Raw genomic sequence first — 23017 nt, 5'->3', positions numbered from 1 at the left:
CGCAGTTGTTCTAAGGAGTCCCACTTCCCTTTTGAGGCTCGTGCCCTGATTGGTCGAGCCGGGGTTCGTTTTGACGTCATTCAACGTTTCGCCGTCTGCCACCAGGTTTTCAGCTTCAGTGCTCGTGCTGCCACTTTTGGTATCTCGCTCGTTGCGCCGAAATGTGTCTCGAAGTGCCATGTCACCTTCTGCGAACGAAAGTAAACGATAACGCCTTACATGGGATGCTATTTCAATGCGATAGCATTCTTTAGATACTTCACCCGGTTTTCGCGATGCGCTCACTGGCCTCGAATGCGCCGTTCGTACGCGCGGCGCCCACTCATGTGTAGGACGTACGCATACGCATACGCAGGCGCCGCGCGTATGCAGATGTCTTCCTCGAGGACGTCCTAAACGTCATACTCTAGGACGTCGTCTTCGACGTTGTCTTAGACGTCGTTCTTGAGGTTGTCCTTGAGACCACCCTAGAGGCCGTACTGGAGGTCGTCCCAGACGTCGTTTTCGACGTCGTCCTTAAGGTCGTCCTAGAGGTCGTTTTAGACGTCGTACTTTACGCCGTCCTCTGAGACGTCGTTTTCGACGTCGTCCTAGAGAACGGCGTCGGTACATATTATCAATGATGGTGGTGAAAGAGCTTGAATATTAAACGATTATATAGAGACAGACGATTAAATGATACCGCAGAGGCGAAGCAATCACTCAATTTCCAAGTGGCGCGCTGCAGTCGCGCTGACGTATTCACAGTGAGCTGCGTCGCGAGGCTTATGACGAAGGCTATCGCAATTCATAGACAACCAGGAATGGTGGTTTCTTCAGTCAAGTTTATTCCTTGCTATCCAGCTGATATTGGTGATTCGGAAAAGAATTAAGGCAGAATAAGGACCCACTTGTATCTTCTAATACCGGGCGCTTACAAAGAAAGGAAAACTGTGCTTTTCGGTGCACGTAAAGGAACTACTCATCCCAGAAAGTTAAACTTTCGTGAGAATGTGACGCTAGCGATGGTGATAGAACGCGAAAGTTTAAAAACATATACCCATATTTTCCGAACTATCGTTCCCGAACTATACATGTTTAAAAGTTGCAAATTTACCCGATGCGGACCATATACAAGTGCGGACTATACTAAAATTTGTTTTTTTTCTAGATAGTTTACTGCGACAATACGTCAAGGATGTTATAATTAACGATAGTAATCTTGATTTATGCAAGATACAAGCTTTTTTTGAGCAATAATACAGCAGACATTTGTCAAGATGTACTGTGTATAATAATTTTTACGTTTGGAGTGGGCCCTACCCTACGGAAGAAAATTATAGTAATCCATATAAAAACTATTGTGAAATATCCAAAAACTGATATGCGACATATGTAACTTACATGAACTATCCAAAAACCGATATGCGATATATGAAACTGATTTGAAATACCCAAAACCGATATGCAACCTATAAGAACGGATATGCCGACGGATATGAAAATGCGTCCAATAAACATATCAGAAGTAAATTCATACAATTTTATTCAGTATACGACTTGCCGCTCAGGCAAGCAAACACGTGGCTTGGAACCGCAGTGAAGCGGCTTAATTTATTGGCCTTCAAATAATTACGGCATGAGCGTTTACTTTTTAGTAAGAGATTTATCCCCAAGCCGTTCAAAATACTCTCAGAAGTGTGACATTATTGAAAATAAGTCAACATGTTGAGAATATTACTTATTGCTTTGGTGGTCACCGAGAAAATCTGTACCTTCAAAACGACCAGGATAAGAGACGGAAACGCGGAGCTCAGTAGTTATCGGGTGTGCTATTGTATTCATGTTTGTCGCACTGTGTATCTGTATTGCTAAATGTATTTTTAAAGCTGATGCAAGTGGTGTGCGTAATGTATCTACCTGGTGGCGTTAGCAAATAAAATTATTTATGCAGCACAGGAATTGGGTGGTACCTAGCGCCAGCTAGCCTAGCTGAAACTGATATGCGAAATATGAAACTGATATGACATAATAAGTTATGATATGAAAAAAGGTGTCCAATAAACATATCGAAAATGAATTCATATAAATGTTTTAGTGGGGTTAGGCTTAGGTCAACGTCGGCTCATAAAGATATCATGTTTTTTTAAAAATCTTTTTGACTCAGGTAACGTCATGTTCTCAAGTACTTGCGTTCTACTACCACGGCTAGCATTACATTGTGACAGAATTTCAGGTTTCTGCGATGCGTATTATTCTTTACGCGGGCCAACAACTTGTTGCTCGCTCCCTGTGTTGTCCGACAAACCTGTCACATCGCGGCAACAGCAGCACAACATGGACGACAACCAAATTCTTGCCTCGGTATATGACAGCTTTTGGCAACAGAAACAGCAGAAACTTGTGTTGGGCAACGTGTGTTGCCCTGATCGCTGGCTGAGCGAATTTCGGGACGGCAACACGGCAACACAGATAGCTTCGATGGCAGATCTATTCTCCTATCAATAACGTGTTACTCAAATAAAGGCTTGGAAAACGTTAACGATTCAGGCTGGGATGCAGCTAAAATATTTTATATTTTAGCTGTTTGCCTGCAATATTTTATATAAGCTACCAGCCCTCAGAATGCTGGCAGTATATTGTAAAACAAATAAGACGAGGTAAAACAAAATACAGCGACAGCAACAAATGAAACCATCTTAATGTAGGCCGAAATGAAAAGGAAACCTCCATTTCCAGTGTAGAAAATGTTGTAAACTGTAGAAAACGTGTCCGAACAGCCCTTGACCTATAACTTGCCAACAAATCAGTCATACATCGTCTGCGTCACATGAGAGGGACAATATAAGTCTGCACCTACCTCGCCTTCTTTTCCTTTGTGTACCATAGACACGGACTTATTCTTTGCTATCTTTTCAACCTCGGCACGACAAATTTGTACTCTCGAGCCTGGATGCAAGAGTGCGGCAATTTCAACTTGAGCTGACTTGACAATGGACCTGTTGTAGAAACATCGGTTCGAGAGTAAAGGATTCTAGTACCCTCTCTCTCTTCCTTCTGGCCGAGCAGAGAGGGAAGATGGTTTCTTTGTTTTGACTTCGGGGCAGAAGATTACGCATGATGGGGACAAAGGCAAGTTTGGGGGAGCAGTATCAAGGTCAATTTGGCTCAACTGCCGAACAGGATGTGGCTGATGTTTTGGGTGTGGAACGGATGGGAGAGGTCTTTGACGCGCGTTGTTTGCTAGGTGGCAGCACGTATTCGCCAAAAGGTCAATTCAACTGTATATTCCTTGCAAGCTGTGTAACCGCGTTTTTGTTGTATCTGTTTGTTTTAATTCATCTGAAACTGCCTCTGTTATACCCAATGTCGTTGGCTTAGACCCAGAATGGTTGTGTGTGCTAAATGTTTTAGTTGAAAAAAAAGAACAAACAGCTGCAGTTTTTGTGGGCTTGATATCAAGGCTACACCTGCATCAAGAGAAGTGCTGGCTGTTATACGCACCGGAAAAAATCGGCGCCTCTACATGGAGAGTTCGCGTACCGCTCAAAGTGTATTTTAGTGGTGGCATTGTACCCCGTGAAATCGTAAAACGTTGCTGGGATCCTAAACAAGAGTATAACAGAATAATAAACTCTTGCAGGAAACCCGGCAAGAGTGTGTCTCGGCGTAGTAACCATGGCAACACCGAGGCGGTCAGCTGCTGCGTGCCATGGTGAAGGAAAGCATCGGGCGAATGGGGCTTTAGGCGCTTCATGTGTTGTTTTAGGGACAGTTTGTGCCCTGCGGAGCGTCCGTGGCGATGCCAACACACTGCTGTGTCCCGGTCTGCGTGCTGTACGGATGCACTGAAAAATCCCGGCAGTGCCTTTATATATGTATAGAGACATATCGAACCCTTCGCTGCCGCGGGAGTTTGGCTAACCTCACGAATTTGCATGTATTTGCCTAATGAGGAAAATATATGGGTTCTGCATTCTACTGCTTCGAGTTTCCTTTACTGCCGTCGTTAGACAGATACCGTTACCGTGGCTAAACGAGCAGTGGAATTCGCGTATCAGTCATGCGAACGTTTTCTGCTCTTCAACAAGCTACGCAAGCCAAACAAAAAAAAAGAGGAAGAACAATTTTTTTCGTCGAATTTGGCGGGTAAATTTTCCCGCAAGATATGCCGGAAAAATATCCCCGCTAAATTTAGCGCAAAAAATTCCTTCCTAAATTTAGCGGAAAATTCCCCGCTAAAATTGACGAAAAAATTTGCCCGGTAAATCAAGCGAAAAAAATTCCCCGCTAAGTTGGAGGAAAAAATTTCCCCGCTAGATCTTGCGGAAAAATTTCATCGCTAAATGTGACGGGTAAATTTACCCGCTAAATTTGGCGGAAAAATTTCCCTGCTAGTTTTGTCAAGAACATTTCCCCGCTAAATTTGGCATATAATTTTTCCGCTAAAGTTAGCAGGAAAAAATCCCCGCTAAATTTAGTGAAAACCATTCCCACTACATTTAAGAAATATTTTCCCACTATGTTTAGCGAAAAAATTTCCCCACTAAATTTAGACATCGTGGGAGATCATGAAGGCAACGTCACACGTGACGTCACGCGTGACGTTATTAACATCCCATAATGAAACGCGTGGTTACGCTAACGGCGAAGGAGTCGGCGTCGCCGCTGAAGCCGGAAGAGGAAGCCTAACCGTTCATTCACACTAGAAGCGGATCTGCGTTCGCAAAGCGGTTGCGAACGCGGTTGTATACACGAACTCATCTCTGTTACGTCACGGCGCGGTGGTGGCGCGTCGGACGCACTTCCGGTCCGGGGCTGTGGGCGGAAGTGCCCATCTGAGACGTGTATTCCTGCGCTGTTTTGAAAGGAACCAGACAAAAACCTGCCTTACTGTCAAAATGCTGCGATTGGGGCTGTACCAAAGGGCCGAGAAAGGTTTGAAGGTCAGTTTTCATGCGCTCGGTTCGTCTGAGAACTTGGATATATGCAGTGAAAAGGGAAAACCAGACGCCGTCGGACCATGAGTGCTTGGGCGGGAAGCATTTTGGGTTGAATTCACGGATACTTCTGGCCATCAGATTGATTTGTTTTGTTCCAAAATGAACGCCGGAAAACCGTCAAGTTGTACGGACCACCTGCAGACTACGTTCAGTGCGTCTTCAAGTTCAAACGGTCGCCCGATCGTTCGAACTGTCGTCTGCTCTTTCAAACGTTTCTGCTTGTCGTCTGCTCTTTTAAAGGACACCGGCCCGTAGACCGTGGGATCGGTACTTGCGATAAGAAGTAAGTGCAGGCCTCAAAACACTTAAGTTTGAAGGTTGGTAAGCAGGCTCGACGTAAACAGTAGATACAAGGAGATGTTGATCATTGTTACCAGTGGCCATCACCGACTTGTTATGCCTGATTCACTTGGTTAGATTCTGCTTGCGATTTTCAGTATCGACGTCCACCATCTCAGCTACGGTTCACGCTTTTGCAGTCCGAGCGACGTCGCTACTGAAAATTGCAAGCGAAATCTCATCATGTGAATCGGGCTTTAGCGTACATTCTGCGGAGTCCACGCGGAATGAATCACCGCATGTCAGATTATTCACGCGAAGTTTTGCGGTGTAGCGAGCCTCGTTAATTTCGCTGACGCCGCTCAAGTAGTCAGACACCGTTAGGAGGACGTAGAATCAACAATTCCAACGCGAAAAAGAGCGCGGGGACTCACAGCGACGCCGAAGACATCGCATTTCAATTATTTGTTTATGGGCGACGGCGAGCTGCTTGCCCACACCCCCATCGCAATGCGCGGCGCCGGTGGCGCATGCGATGGCGGCGCCACCATCGCGCATGCGCGGCGCCGGTGGCGTCCGCTAGGGGCGCTCCGGTTTGTTTGTAAACATGAGTTGGTGTATAAAGATCCAGCGCACAATTGCACGCGCACTTGATGTCATCGACTGCGCGTGCAGTTGTACTGGATCTATATACAACCGCGTTCGCAACCGCTCTGCGAACGCGGATCCACTTCCAGTGTGAACGAGCGGTAAGAGCTGCGCTCTAAAAGATAACTACGCCCCGCAGACACGTTTTTCGAAAGTCTTTTTAGAGCGCAGCTCTTAGGCGCCCGTTTCCGGCTTGAGCGACGTCGCCGTTGGCGTAATCGTGCGTTTCATTATGGGACGTGTCCCATGATGACGTCACACGTGATGTCACACGTGACGTCACGAGAGAGAAAGAGGACATTTTTTCCGCGGAAATATTTTGCAGTTAAAGTTAGGGGAAATGATTCCCCACTAAATTTAGCAAAAATTTTGCCCGCTAAATTTAGCGGGAAAATATCCCTGCTAAACATCGAGGAAAAAATGGTGCGCTAAATTTATGGGAAAATTGCGCCACTAAAATTATCGGAAAAATTTTCCCGCTTAATTTAATTAAAAAAAATTCCAAGCTATATTTAGATGGAAAATTTTGTCGCTAAATTTAGCAGAAAATGTTTCCCGTAAAATTTAGCCGAAGAATTTCGCTGCTAAATTTATCGGAGAAAATTTGCCACTAAATTTAGCGGAAACATTTCCCCGCTAACATTAGGGTAGAAAATTCCCCACTAAATTTGGCGAAAAAATTTTCCCGCTAAATTTCGGTGAAAAATTTCCGCGCTAAATTTAGCGGAAATAATTCCCCACTAAGTTTAGCGGAAAAATTTCTCCGCTAAATATAGCGGGGAATATTTTCCACTGAATTTAGCGGGAAATGTAGCCAAAATTTTACGCTAAATGGGAGAGGAGCAGGAGAGGCGGAGTGGAGAGGAGGATATGCATATCCTCCCCTCCTTTTCCTCAAGAGCTGCGCTTTATTTCGTCATTACAGGGAGTTGTAAACGTCTTTCATTTTTATGTTACTGAAACACCCATTAATAACATGTTACTTTATGCTATCATGCAGTACTTGGACAGCACCGCTTTAAGTTTCTTTTGAGTGCATAATCTCTATGCGAGTCTAGTGGGCTAGACGCTTTGTGGACTCCAAAAATGACTCGCAGACACATCACGATTAGAGTTCTTTGTTTTCAGGTTTTATACCGAGCAAGCTAGCTAGCGAGGCTATTTTCCAAGCCGGTGATGGGAAAGAGAACTGCGTTAGTTGCATTTGACATGCCGCTTTCCAAGCCGACACGGCGCATGCGTAGAGGCGTCACCTCACGCGAATCTGCTGGTGTTCAGCCCACGCGGAGCGCCCACACATTCCCTGGGGCGAACGCTTGCTTGGTCGTAAACAGCGTGACAGTAAATAATCAATTAAAATAGCAATGAATTAATGCAGAGATCCATCGCAGGAATCTGTGGGAAATGTTTGAAATTCTATAGTTCAACTCAAGAGATTGTTGGAGTGACGCGAGATCAGACTTCTACGGCACTCATTACAAGTAATTAAACCTCTTGTAATCGGTTACTTTTTGGAGTAATTTTGTAATCGTTGGGATACATTCATTAAAAAGTAAACACTGGAGTAACCTGATTACTTTTGGAAGTACTAAAATTACTTGTAACTATTTTCCCCTACCCTTTCGCATGGTGTCTTTTTTCTACCAAGAAAATCGTCGAGCCACGTCTCCGACTAGGGGATGTTTTACAAAACATCGGTGAATTAAGCAGCCTGTAATTTGGTGGTTGTAATCCAATAATGGACTGTACGAAAGGCGAGTTTTGAAACCGGTATAAAAACGTTTCGTTTCGAAAATTTTAATAGTAAAAGTAACGGTGTTTTTTATAAAATGACAAATTAGTTTTCTTCTTAGTCAAGTAATCTAATCGTATACTTTTAGAACGCAGCTCTTAGGCGCCCGTTTCCGGCTTGAGCGGCGTCGGCGTAACCGCGCGGTGCATTATGGGTAAATTTCCCCGCTAAACCTAGCGGAAAATTTCCGCTAGATTTAGCGGGGAAAATATTCTGCTAAATTCCGCTATATTTAGCGGAGAAAATATTCCGCTAGATTTAGCGGGGAAATTTTTTTGCTAGATTTAGCGCGGAAATTTTTCCGCTATATTTAGCGGGGAAATTTTTCCGCTAGATTTAGCAGGCAAATTTTTCCGCTAGATTTAGCGGAGAAATTTTTCCGCTAAATTTAGCGGGGAAATTTTTCCGCTAAACTTAGCGGGGAAATTTTTCCACTAGATTTAGCGGGGAAATTTTCCGCTAAATCTAGCGGAATAATTTCCCTGCTAAATCTAGCGGAAAACTTTCCCCGCTACATCCAGCGGAACATTTTCCCCGCTAGATCTAGCGGAAACATTTCCCCGCTAAATCTAGCAAAAAAATTTCCCCGCTAAATCTAGCGGAAAAATTTCTCTTCAGGTCAGGTGAACCCCCGAGGTCACGTGACCCCCACGTGACCTTGGCGAGGGGGTCATGTGACCCCTGCAAGGTCACGTGACCACCCCTCCCCCCGATAACACGTGAACCTCAGTACCCTTCCCTCCTCCTCCTCAAGAGCTGCGCTCTAATTCGGCGTTACAGGGAGTTGTAAACGGCTTTCATTTTTTAACCAAGACTCATTGAAATTATAATTCATTATTCTCTTCGAGTAACGTGTAAAAGACTGCGAGACTTACAGACACGAGGGAATTTGCCGTAGTACTTTTGCAAGAGAAAATGCCCATTAGCTGAGTTATGCTTCAGCCTCTATGCCTTAGATAGCGCATTACTACGCATGAGGAAGTGCATTCTTCGTTTGTGAATGTTATATCTGCCATTGTGTTATTCCGAGAACACATTCTCTCGATAATTTACCATTGAGCTACTTGCTAGTTGTGCACAATGTTGAATACTACTATAAAACAAATCTTTGATATCAAGATAGGCTGATAATCCTTACCTTTAAATGAGTATAATATGCTGGTCATGATTATAACCAATAACAAAGCACATTTTTGTCCAGAAAAAATTTCTTGAACTCTTGCCGAAATGCAAACGGAAAAGGATTTTGCTGCATTTGCTGCGACTGAAAAGGAGACCATGTAAGACACAAGCACATAAAGCTAAGCGTGAAACAATTCGCAGATTATGATAGTCGCTGACATCCTAAGAAAAGCAGCTGGCGTGACTTCTTATGTTCGCCGTTTTGCTTATTGATCGATTAATATGCATTTCATTGGTACCTCTGCGATCTCGTTGGCCACATAGCGATAATGAGATGCTTCCCACTCGACGGGCCCTGCGTTTTTCAAGCTGCCATTAACCGTAGATAGGTGGCGCACACCGCCGCCCGATTCAAAGGGGTTTCGTTTTATACATTCATCCATTCATGACGGCGTTGCGTTGTTCATTCTCAATTCCTGGAAGCCGCCAGCTAACTCCCAATAACAATGAGCATGGAGGGCGAGGCAGTACTTGCTACGGTAGTGGCCAGCGAGCTAGTCAGGCGGAAATAATCCACCTCTTGCCTTTCCCCCTGGAGACCTTGCGTCTGAATAAAACAAACAAAACAAACAAACGAACAAATATGCTTACTGATGTACAGCAAGGCGATCAAGATAGTTGCTCCGTTAGGTGGCGTGCATTCCGGATACAATAGGCTTAGATCATATGCGGAGAACATCAGGCCTTCGACAGAGATTGACGTGGGATCTAACAAGGCCATGCAACTCCAGGCGTAAAGAAACGCCGGAAAGTCGCCGTAGGTCCCCAACGCTTTCCCGGCTGCCGAAAAGTACGCGTAGTCGCCACCAGATGCCGGTAGTAGTGCCCCCAGTTCCACGAAACAGAAAGCTCCTGCGTGTAAAGAGAGCATCAAGTTATCTTCGTTTTTACGTCAAGAATCTTGACAGTGATCTTGTATTGACAAAAAAAAAAAAAATCAAATGTTACCTTTTCTTTTAGAATATTGGACGCTTGTTTTGCCCCTGTAAATATAGCGAGAAGTGACAGGAAACTGTTTTTCGATAAAATAGAGGACGACTACATGCTTCGTTTTACCTTATGGTGAACCACGGCCAACACAACGAACCATCGGAGTCAACATAACGATCCGTGAGTCTTTGGACAAGCTCAAAACGCAAAAACAGTAAGCCTACTTCCGCCCGCTTATTGCTTTTGTGAGGCGTTGTGGAGACTGTAGCACATCTAGTGACTGCCTCATCCCGAGGCCAGCACATGCAAGCGATAAGGGGACGGCACATGTATAACACTGTCCCGCGCATTGGCGTGCGCATATGCGACGACAAACACCACCTCTCTCCCCTCGCTCCGCCCCCCCCCCCCCTCCCCCCCCAAAGAAACGCTACTGCATTTAAAAGCTGTCAGAAGGTTATCCAGAGTTTTTGAACTTGATAACCCTAAAAGATTTGTACACGTCTTTCTTTTTCTTTCTCTCTTTTTTTCTTTCTCCTCAAATCTTCGAGTCATAAAAAGTAGTCTCCCAGAAATTCACGCTTCGATTCGACCGAGTGGGATTGCTTACCAATAAGGCCGTTTAATCCAGCGGCCGTCCACACCAACAAAACAATTTCTTCGGAACCTGCATTTTTCAGCACTGTTCCTGGCGACGCAAATATCCCAGTACCTGTGTTCAAACAAAACAAGAACAGAAAAAACAACGAATATGTGAGGCCTCCTGCAGGGAATCGTGCAGAGCGCCATTTTCGACTGCTGGTTTAGAGACGAAAAGAAACGCTAAGGTATTGGACGTTCTAATTGTTGTACCGTTCTACTTAATCTATCACCACACCACCACCATCCAAACTACCACCACCACAACCACCACCACCACCACCACCATCATCATCATCATCATCATTTCCTATTCTTGAAGTACCAAAAGGTTACAAGGAGTGAGCATACTTATATACAAAATAGCAATTAACACAACTTTAACAAAACGCTAGAACTGATATCTATTTAGGGTGTTAGAGAGGAAGAGGGTAGTGGCAGCTGCAAATTGTTACTACTATTTATGGAAACAATGCGGTCTGGTAGTGCGTTCCAGTCTTTTATGGTCAATGGTAATGTAAACATTTTATAAGCGACTAGGAACAATGAAATTCCTCGTAATTTGCAAGAACGGTCGAGACTAGTCAAAATTCTCTGAGCACGTTATAGCAAAGGTTATTTTAGATGTTTTTTTGCGACAAAATATTAAATGAAGATGAAAGAGGCGGGACACACTCCAGCGGAGAGAATCTGAATCGAGGCTGGTTGACCGGCGTAATCCTGATATGGTATATGCGCTTTCGGCCGTGATACGAGAAACTATAGGCACCCTTCGCTGAAGAAATGTGATGCCGGTCGAATGCCATGTAATGTGCTCCACTGGTGATGACACGCGTCTCCAGCAGTTAAAGATGCAATATTGTTTATAACATGCATTTTGGAGCGAATTTAGATGCGTGTCGCCAGCCCTTCACAGTGGTTCGCTTCAAATCCCTGAAATGACAGTCGTTTCTTCAACTATAGTTAGAGTACATTTTTATGTTACTTTTCGTATAATATGGGTATACTTTGACTAAAGTAAACTCTTAAATGCCAGTTTAAGTAGGCGTGTTAACTCTACCGCAAATTACTAAGTGCAATGAAAGCCTAATGAGTATAGACATCGGATATTGAAAGCATATTAATGATGTATTTATTCCTGATGTGTAATTTTTGTAACGTTTTGTGACTGAATTCATCTTAATATTGATATCTTGAAGTGGTGGCACTGACTCGATTTTATCATTTGCAACCCTTCTGTAAGCCCTCTCCTCCTCCCGCCCTCGCACCCCCTCTCCTATTCCTGCATCCTTATTGCCTTCCCCTTCACGACAAGGCATGAAACCGGTCGCGTCGTACCCCTTCTAAATATGAATAAAACGTATCCAACAACAACAACTCTAGCTATCGCATCTCAAGCTGAGCAGGCGATGAAGGAAGCCAGGCTCATCACTGAAGAACCGGTTTCCAGTGCCCAAGTGGCGAAAATTAAAGCACAAAATCAACCTCAACCTCCGGCTTCCTCATCTAGCCGAAAATCATCCGGTAGTTGCTACAGATGTGGTTCAACTCATTACGAGGCGGATCAACCTAAATGCCCTGCAAAGAATCGAGAATGCAGGAAATGTCAAAAGAAAGGACATTTTTCCTATGTTTGGAAACAGACAGATTCCCAGGCAAAATCACACGCGCGAAGCGTAGAGCAAGTACAAGTCCTTATACTACGAGCACCTCAAACCAGTCCATTAACTGCGAACTAGCAGCACAGGGATCTGTGCCTGCAAAGTCAGTTTAGTTTCTCATACACACTTAAAATTTTTACACCCTTATTCGTGTAAATGGCTCGTCGTCTGGCTAACGCCTTTATTCGTGTAAGGGTGCTAGCCGCCGGAGGTGGTGAAAATCGTGTTAACTGCTAACACCCTAAAAACAATATGGCGGCCAGTATGCGACAGGCGATACGAGCCTGGCGAGCCGTACGCGGCTTCTCACCGGAGCAAGAGCATACGGCTCGCACGCTTGTTTGGTGTCATCTGTAGGCGCAAAAAACTTTCCAAACATCTCTATGTCCAAGCGCCAACACCGCAAATAATACGAGTAAGGCCGAAACCGCTGGAGACTGAACAGCCGAGACTGTCGCCGAAGTCTCGCTCGGCCTGCTCAATGCCGGTCGCATTTTCATCGCATCAGAAACGCTTATAAAGAAGGGATAGCTTTACAAAACACTGACAGGCTGGCTTTATTGAACAAAACGCCCACTTGCCGTGGACAAGTTGACAACGAATCGCTCCGACACCCTCTGTCGACAGCGGCTAGGAGGTATCGCACTCGCGCTCCGTGTGGCTCTCGATTAACTATTGCCTGTGCTCACCTCTGTTACGTGCGTTATCCACTCATGAACGTTTGTGCGTGAACAGCGGCATTCAGCACCTAGAACACGCGCTGGGGAAGCCGCCTAACCTCCTTTTGTTATAATCAGGCAGCATAACACGGCGACACAGCTACCAGCGGAACCGAACAACTCGGAGCGATCAACACGACGGATGGACTAATGGCATCCAGCCCTCTAATAGTTATAGATCACCAACCGCCACACTTTTCAAATTGGGCGGCGACGACCCCCATCTAGCGGCGAAAAAAAAAAGTGATAAACATTTGAAAAAAGAAAACAGCAGATTTTTGGCTGCCCACCGCGCGGTTACATTCACTCACGACATCGACATACACAAAACACTGTACATACACACGGGCATACAAGCACTGATCAATTGCACAACACACATCAAATAGTACATACATCCTACTTATACAAACCAACAAGTGCCCCGAGCGGTATATATGCCCTCCTATTTCGCGCATCGGTTAGCCCAGTGACCACGCTAGTCTTAATCAAGATATGAAACGATTACACCAATTTTATTTTTCAATAATATTTTGTTCTGCATTTGTCTTAGGTAGGTACACATATCCCTTAATAACTTCTTATAGCATAATGTATTATAATGATACGCGCCTAACTTCTAGTAACTGAACGTGAGTGACGAGAAAAAAAAATCGTGTGAATTCTATCTGGCAACCACACTCGCGGCGTGGTTGCTATGGCGACGCTGTCGGTACGCGCGCCGGCAGCCGTCCAGCTGGTTCGGCCGTTCGGCTGGTTTGGCTACGGCCGAGTGCGCGAGTCCAAGGTGAACGCCGCGAACGCAATCGAGAAAACAAAGCGTCGACTACTGAAGCTGTACGTAATCGAGTTTCCGCCCGTTCGCTGCCGAATTCTTCGTAATCTTCTTCCGCCCGTTCGAAAGGGAACAGCCTACCAGTACGATTACCGCCGTGGCTTCAGTGGCTTCATCTTCGGAGGGAACTGTCAACTGAATTAGTTCCAAAACGCGGGTGCATCAGGCAGCGCAACGTGGCGCGGTCCACGCACAAAGTCGGTAAGTAAATAAAACACTCAATGCCGTTCCATTCTTTTTTTTTTTTTATTTACGGGGCCGCGCGGTGTTTCTGGGTGGCTCAAGGTATGGGAAAGCAACCGGAAAAATCGGCGCCTGATCGACCATGGGGTGAAAATTTCAAGGCGTATCGTACGCAAACGACAGCGTTTGCCAGCGGAATACTCGGTCGTCCCTGGCGAACGCATTTCTAGTATTTTTAAGGATGTTCTAGCTGCAAAAAAAGGAGCGCCTTAAATTTTCACAAGGTAAAATACACTGCTGAGGAAACGACGCCCCTTTGCGTGCAGGCGCCGATTTTTCCGGCAGAGTTTAGCGCGCTGTGAAATGCAGTGTGCATTTAGGGAGAGTTTTGGCATAATATAATGTTGCTCATTGGAAATAAAAAAAAAAAAAAGAAATGCTGGCGTCATATGTTTACACACTCTTAGTCATTTTTGGAATCTTAAGTACCCTTTTTGTGGCAGGTATTGGACGCCAGCACATTTTACGTAGGAACGAAGAGTGGAATCCGGCCAATTCCCTTCCACATTAACATCAAATGAGTGCTATGAAAGCAAAGAAGAAAGTGAGGGTGAAACAGTTCCTTCAGTAGTAAGTGCCAAAAACAAGAAAAGTGCCCCGAAGTGGAAAATATACTCTTTTGAAAAGGATCCAAAAGAAATAGAGGTTATCAGGTATACCGCCGAGCGTCACAGACCTGGACACTCCATTTCAGTTTTTTAAATGCCTATGCCCTGATGAGCTGTTTACAGCGATATTTGAGGGGACCATCCTGTATTGAACTCAATGCCACCATGAACACAACTTTCGGGTTCTGGTCACACCTCCACGCAGGATGTCCTGCTTCAGATCAAGGAGGATATCCTTGACAGAATCTCCTGTACGACAACGCGGGCGGTCCTGGCCCTGGATATAAAGGGCGCCTTTGACAACGTCAGTCACACGCTGGTGTTCGAGAACTTGGCCTCAACCGGGTGCGGGCCCCGGATGTATGATTATGTGCGGGACTTCCTGAGCAACTGGATGGCCACCATCGGAATCGAGTCCATCCGCACAAGCACCATCCCGATACCGACCAAGGGCAACCGGCAAGGCTCGGTCCTGTCACCCACCTTGTTACCTGGCGATGTGCAAGCCGCCTCTTCTACTGGAACAGATTCCCCGGATGAAGCATACACTTTATGCCACTCTATGTGGACGACCTGACGATTTGGGCCACGTCGGGATCGGACAGCGGGAGGCAAGACTTCCTCGAAGAAGTCATTGAGACGGTGCAGAACTACCTCGAGGCCGGCAACCTCCAGCGCGCCCCCGATAAGTCTCAGCTGTTGCTCCTCCGCGCGGGCAAGCCAATTCCCGAAGAAGAAGAAGGCGGACATCCGCCTCACGTTAAAGGATGGTACCCCCGTGCCGGTGGTGAAGCGGGTTCGGATACTGGCGCCTTCACCTCCAGCGGGACGGCGGAGCCAAGTACACGGTCGACCGACTCGTCAAGACAACCACGCAAGTCATGCGCATGGTGAGAAGGATAACGAGTCACAGACACGGGCTCTAGGAGTCGGACCTGATCCGGCTGACCCAACCGCTCGTCGTGAGCCACATCGCCTGCGCAAATCCGTATCTCAACCTGACCTGCTGTCGAGAGGTAAGGGCAAGATGGACGTGATTATTCGCAAGGGGTACTAGCTGGCACTGGGGGTGCCGCCGTACGCGTCGAACGCCAAGCTCCGGCTGCTAAGTGTAAACAACACCTTCCAGGAACTCATCAACATGCACCTAGCCAGTCAGTGGGAGCACCTGGCCCTCACACTGAGTGGGCGGCATGCCCCGAGCTCGCTCGGCATCCCCATCCCCGCATCGCAATGCGAGGCTATCCAGCTGCTGCTGGCCCTTTGGGACAAGATCCAGGTGGCACCAATCCCGTGAAAGCTGAACCCATCTTTGCATCCAGGTCGCTGGATGGCTCCCGGTCCCTTGATTCCGCTTGGTCCCGTCGTGTAGCATAGGGCCCCTGGTAGCAATCGGTTGCTAGCCCAGCATTTAAGCATACTCCAGCCTTTTTGTATGTAAAGCAAAACAATTACTGCAACTGAATACTTCTTACCTGACAATAATCGTAGTTTGCACTGCTCAATGCCCTTCTGTTTTATCTAAAATACCGCAACTAAGTACTCCGAGTACTGGTCGGAGCACTGCGGTGCAGGTGAAGTTTCTACTTCACCTGTTGCCCTTCTGTTTTATCTAAAGTACCGCAACTAAGTACTCCGAGTACCGGTCGGAGCTCTGCGGTGCCAGGTGAAGTTTCTGCTTATAAAAAAGTGTCTGCCCAAAAGCTTGCTTCGGTACCACGAGCTGCAACAGGAAGCCTGATGCAGAGGCTTTAAGAGCAAGCTCCATGCTTTGAATGTTGCTAAGCATGCGCGCTTGTGCAGTGCAACTGTCGTTCAGGACAACGTGCTCATTCTTGGCATTTCAGTTTCACTTGCACTTAAAGGGATGTTGAACCGAAATCTGGATTCCATAAAACACGGCGGCAAAAGCGTGTAACAAGATGCTACAAACACCAAAACATCACTCATACAGCGATATTTCGAATGGATGACCTTACTTTTAAAAATAGGAGGCGCATTTGACAGATTTGTTTGTCTTGTTTCTCCGAGAAGGAAAGGGAACGACCTCGCGTCTTCTCCGCCTCGCCGCCTTGAGGGGGCGAAGCAGAGAGGAGAAAACGAGATATCTTGACGTCATGCGCCTCATCGGCCTCGTTCAATCTCAACCTCTTTCTCCAAAAATACGGCCGTCCATTCGAGATATCGCCTTGTGACTGCGAGTAGTGTTTTAGGGATTGTAGCGTCCCGCCTACGGCTTCTGCATCGTTTTCTGAAATCTAAATTTCGGTTCACCAGCCCTTTAAAGGGAAACGGAGTGTGGCAGCGATTGGATGATTTCTTGTGTCAGCCGGAGTTGCCTACCATTACCACTGTAGGGCAGCAAAGGCTACAGGCATGCAAGAGCGACTTTGAGAAGCGCTTTCGCAGAACAAGAGCTTGCGATAGAGCGTGTACTAGCTCGCACTTCTCGCCTTCGACCGCGCTGTCACCCTGGCAAGCCTTCGGCAACACCTTCAGAATGCCCGCATTCTTCAAGAAAGCCACAATGTTATGAATATACCACAACAATGCCTGGCTTTTATTTTTTTCTAAAAAAGAGCATTTATGAAACTTTGAAAATGCAGCAGTGCACGCTCATTACCTTCGGTACTGCTTAGTACGTGCTCACTCACGCTCACCTTATCCAGGCTGAAAAGCTTGTGCTCGGACGGGGCGTATTGAACACTGGTGGTGTCTTTTGACTGAAGTAATATACTGTTGTAGCGCGAGAACCAAGCGCTGAGCTAGTAGCGCGAGGGGCTTTGACATCAAGCTCGTGACATGGGCCGCGTTCCTCTCGCGCATGAGACATTACCTTTTTTGTAAGCTCTCAGAACGAGTTGTGCGCCATAAAGGTTTTTCTGGTTTGGATCGCCGTGCTTCGTCGTGGTTATTACATTGGCGACGAGGGTCGGTTTCGCCTGCACTGGTCTCCCAAGCGTCGCGTAAGGAAAGCGACAGCAAGTAATGGGAAGCCGTCAACATTCAGAGAAGGCGGCCGGGGACCTGGATAGCTAGGTTCGACATTGTACATGTACCTTTTTTTAGTACACGGAAGTGACGTCATCACGTCTGATTGGTTGGAAACAAAAGTGACGTAATTTCCCTAGAAAAATGTGGGCGGAGTCGGCAAAACTGGGCGGAGTCGGCTACCGGACGTGACAACAAAATGACGTTTCGTTTTGTACCGAGTACGTTTCAAAAGGTACTTGCTCGGAACTAGGTGTCATTGGCAGCATGTTTTCGGCGGCGAGGCGTCGTCGTCTCGTCACTTCGACTTCTTCTTTAATAGAGCTTTTTTTTTCGCCCGAAAGGCTGTATCGGGAACACCGCGATGCATTCGAGCTCCCGGAGGAGATCTTTCGGAAGCAATACCGCCTGCCCAAGATCGTGGTGTGGTGGTTGTGCGACGAACTTCGCGAGGAACCGGAGGTGAGGAGAGTGCGTACCTCGTGGACGGTCATGACTGTGGAGCTTCAAGTGTTGTGTGCACTGCGCTTCTACGGCACGGGGAGCTTCCAAGGCATGGTGGCGAGCGACGAACACGTAGCGCGGGACCAAAAGACAGTCAGCGTTGCGGTCCGCGCCGTGTCCGTCGCTATCGTGCGTCGTCTCGGGGTCCAGCGTGGCTGGATCCACTTCCCCGAGACGCCGAGCGAGAGGTTCGACGCGGAGAAGGGCTTCAGGCTGCTCGGCAGGATACCCGGCGTCATCGGTTGCGTGGACGGGACCATGGTCTCCATCGTCGGCCCGTCCAAGAACGACCCCATCGTCACGAAGGCGGCGTACTGGTGCCGCAAGTACTTCTACGCCCTCAACGTGATGGTGGTAAGTACACTCATGTTACGTTGTCAAAACGCGCCCCAAATCTGTAGAAAAAAAAAAAAAAAAAACGTATTGCCGATACGGTTTAAGTATGCCGTTTTATGACTGCGGGCTGTGGGGTCTCACGACTGCGCGAGCGTGTGCTCTACGTAGCATGTGAGCCGTGAGACTCTTCTCCCAAAAATAATACTTATTTTTGGTTTCAAAACGTGCAAGCTTCCGTAAAAAAAAAAAAAAAAAAAAAAAACACGTTATTTTTGTTTTAAGGTAGTTAGTTGTACCTTGCATCCAGGAAGGTGTGTTGACGTGCATGTGTCAGACAAAATAACTTAAAGGTTCTGAAATTGCGACTGCTTTGTGAACCATAAGTACAATCTACTACTTGTGGATTCAGGTAATTACATGTCAATATCTCTCTCACTTTCAGGTGTGTGACGCCGACTGCCGGATAATGTGCATCGACCCACGGTATCCCGGGTCGGTGCACGACTCCTTCGTGTGGCAATTTTCCTGGCTCCAAAACCAACTCGAGCAAGGGCAGGTGCCACGCGACGGCCGGTTCCTGCTTGGTGAGCATACTAAATTCATTCCTTACGCACACGGTGGCTCCCACTGCTTGAAAGCCACAGTACCACACGTACTGTGCTTGTTGTGAGGCACACAGACACAGTTGCTGGAACTCCTTGAAGTGAGACAGCACCCAAAGTTTGGCCATTAATCTCTGTTTATGTCCACATAACTCTCACACTCTGCAGGCTACGAAAGCCACACTACACCAATCTCACGACAGTGATAGACTATGCAAGGCATGCGACCGCAGTGCGAGTCGCTGTCCGGTTCGGCCCACTCACTGTTACTGTCTGCCTGTACCCTCTTGCTGGTTGGTTTTCGCATGAAGTTGGAGCTCTTTCACTGATACCTGGGGGCTCGCCTGGTCGCTTTGACGGTCGTCAGTTTGTACGGAATGGGATAAATTCCTCCTTGGCCACTTGGGGCTCGCCAAATCTGTCCTCGGGTCGTCTCTGTCCCACACACTGGATTCTTTTCCCTGACCCTTCTTCTTCGGTCTGCCTATATAGCTCCTCCTACTAGACCCTCCGTGTCCCAACAGGACCTGACTCCTTTCCAATCTAACCACCCCCTCTCTTTTCCCCATCTCCAACTCCACCGAGGATTAGGAAAGAGGTTCGTCGAACTGGCGCCTTTTCCCCTTGCATGCCAAAGACAAGGCCAGCGTGTTCTGCTCTGCCCGTGCCTAAGGTCACGGCCGCACTCCCAAAAGAAACAGAGCTTTTATTTTGTCGGATGCAAGGGCCTAATAATGCACTTGCATACAACACAGCACCCCTAAGGAATCGTGCACACATCCCTTACAACCATCCAGGAAAACACATAGTTACATGAAATAACAGGGAGTTTGCAGGCAAGCTAGTGCTAATTAATCATAATGTAAACTGATACTGTAGTGCAGAAATATTAACACACTTTTAAGTCACACTTAAGTTACATTATAATTGACATAGTTGCACACAGCTGTTTTCTTGCCTTTTATTTTAAAAAGTAAAGAATGTAATATGTTCCATCCTCTACATGTGCAGGTGACAGCGGCTACCCCTTGGAGCCTTGGCTCATCACCCCTGTCTCCGGGAACCACGCGACCTCCACCGCTTGCGGCCGGTTTAATAAGGCGCATTCCTCGATCAGGTCTGTTGTGGAGCGCTGCATCGGGCTGTTGAAAAACAGATTCCTATGTCTGCAAAGGCACCGGGCTCTGTATTACCACCCTTCAACAGCCACCGCCATTATTTCGGCATGTGCAGTGCTCCACAACATCTGCCTTGCATCGAGCGAGCCAGAACCGGAGTCAGACTCCGACCCTGAAGAGTCAGAGTTGGAGTCTGAGCCGAGCTCGGACGGTTCTGAGCCGAGCTCGGAGAGGTCAGCGTCCGCTCCCGAGAGGCTGGCTCCTGCCGGCCCTCCGGTCGGCCTTCCGGTCGGCCTCTCGGACAGGGGGAAGGCTCTGAGGCAGCGCCTTGCCGCCCGGTTCGGAACCCGCCGCAGACGTGCCCATGCGGAGCGCCACACGCAAGAGGTCCGCCGCCACGACGGTAGTCCCGACCACCAGGGACACCGTCGGGAAGCCCCTCAGCGCCCTCGCTGCGGTGGTGCCCAGCACAGACGCCGCCAGCGACAGGGAACCTCTCGCCACCACGACTGAGGTCCTGACCACCAAGGACCCCGTCACATCCTTGCCCTCAGTGAAGCCCTCCCCGTGGAAGCCGTAAAGTGCACACTTCGCTTCCTGCTCCACAGTCATGGCCGTCCACAAGCTACATACTCTCTTCAGCTCCTACACCTTGTGAAGTTCGTCGCACAGCCAGCGTGCTGCCTCCGGATACGTGTCGAGTGCATCGCGGTGAAATCGATACAGCCTTTTTTTTATTTTTATGAGCAGAAGGCACGAGACGCAGTCGACAGTGACAGAAAAGGTTCGGAGGTTTAGTTGCCAAACCAACGGGTCATCTGGATTGCCCCTGCAAAGAACTCAGAAGTAATTTAGACTACCTCTAGAAAGAAATGCTTGCTTTTGCAGAGATTGCTTTCTTAGTTGCTGATTGAACCAGGGATATTGTTGTCATGGACATTGTTTCATTTTACAAATGCTTCAAAGCGTCTTGCCTTCTGCTCCATTTTATTATCTCTTTTATGGTACTTCATCAAAGTTAGGTGATTGTGTTATCTCAAGACAGTGCACATGTAGTTTGTTTTAAAAATTGCTTTATTTCTTAAAGAAAAACCTGTGACTTCATGAATAAAAGTGTGATAACATGGAATGTAATATTTCATTCTTGGAAGTAAAACTGAGCATCGACTGGAACCATGTAAGCAATTGGGCAATCTTAAGTATATATCACAGATATCTTGTTGAACACTCTGGTCTTATTTGAGCACAATAGTTAAATTTCGAAAGGAAAAAAAAATATATATATTTTCTGACTAGCATACCACCATATAAACATTGGACCACTTTGAAAGAATTATCACAGATGTTGCGCCAAACATTCTTATTTGAGCACAGCAATAGCAAGTTCTCGAAAGATAAAAAAATTGTTTCTGACTAAAGCAGCCGTCACTCGCGCGCTCCCCGTTGGTTCCGCCGACCCCTCCGCTGCCCCCGGCACACCCGGCTCCTCGTGGTTCGACATTTTCGTTTGAAGAAGGCGCGTAGCGCACATCCCGCATAATATTGGAACAACTTTCTCTCCAATTAATTCTTAAATGTATTGCAAAAGGGTACAAAAAAGCGGTTTGTTTTAACAACGCCCACAAGGTTTTGATTGTTTTTGAATACTTTTACCTGTACTAGAACAGATGCGACGGCCAGCGACGCACAGGATTGGTTGCCGTTCCTTCGCTAAACGCAGGAACTGCTCCCCGCTTCGTAATAAATCCTACCCCGTATCCCGCGCGTAGGGACGCCTCAGGGAATGCGTAGCTACTTCCGCTCGTCGGTGGTTGGCTCCGGACGTCGCTGAAACGGGTGACGGGTGTCAAGATTGCGATGACGTAGCGGCCTCAAAGTGGGCAGAGCCGCCACGTGAGTGTTGCTAGGATACGCTCCTCCTTTGCATTACGTCACTTCCATGTACCTTTTCTCAAATGTCCAACCTAGCGATCCTGGATAGCTAGGTTCGACATTGCACATGTACATTTTTTAGTACACGGAAGTGACGTCATCACGTCTGATTGGTTGGAAACAAAAGTGACGTAATTTCCCTAGAAAAATGTGGGCGGAGTCGGCAAAACTGGGCGGAGTCGGCTACCGGACGTGACAACAAAATGACGTTTCGTTTTGTACCGAGTACGTTTCAAAAGGTACTTGCTCGGAACTAGGTGTCGTTGGCAGCATGTTTTCGGCGGCGAGGCGTCGTCGTCTCGTCGATTCGACTTTTTCTTTAATAGAGCTTTTTTTTTCGCCCGAAAGGCTGTATCGGGAACACCGCGATGCATTCGAGCTCCCGGAGGAGATCTTTCGGAAGCAATACCGCCTGCCCAAGGTGCGGTGGTTGTGCGACGAACTTCGCGAGGAACCGGAGGTGAGGAGAGTGCGTACCTCGTGGACGGTCATGACTGGGGAGCTCCAAGTGTTGTGTGCACTGCGCTTCTACGGCACGGGGAGCTTCCAAGGCATGGTGGCGAGCGACGAACACGTAGCGCGGGACCAAAAGACAGTCAGCGTTGCGGTCCGCGCCGTGTCCGTCGCTATCGTGCGTCGTCTCGGGGTCCAGCGTGGCTGGATCTACTTCCCCGAGACGCCGAGCGAGAGGTTCGACGCGAAGAAGGGCTTCAGGCTGCTCGGCAGGATACCCGGCGTCATCGGTTGCGTGGACGGGACCATGGTCTCCATCGTCGGCCCGTCCAAGAACGACCCCGCCGTCACGAAGGCGGCGTACTGGTGCCGCAAGTACTTCTACGCCCTCAACGTGATGGTGGTAAGTACACTCATGTTACGTTCTCAAAACGCGCCCCAAATCTGTGAAAAAAAAAAACGTATTGCCGATACGGTTTAAGTATGCCGTTTTATGACTGTGGGCTGTGGGGTCTCACGACTGCGCGAGCGTGTGGCTCTACGTAGCATGTGAGCCGTGAGAC

This window comes from Ixodes scapularis, unplaced genomic scaffold (genome assembly GCF_016920785.2).
Source record: "Ixodes scapularis isolate PalLabHiFi unplaced genomic scaffold, ASM1692078v2 PGA_scaffold4__175_contigs__length_147842914, whole genome shotgun sequence".
Taxonomy (NCBI): Eukaryota; Metazoa; Arthropoda; class Arachnida; order Ixodida; family Ixodidae; genus Ixodes; species Ixodes scapularis.
Note: the sequence above shows the minus strand (reverse complement) of the source record.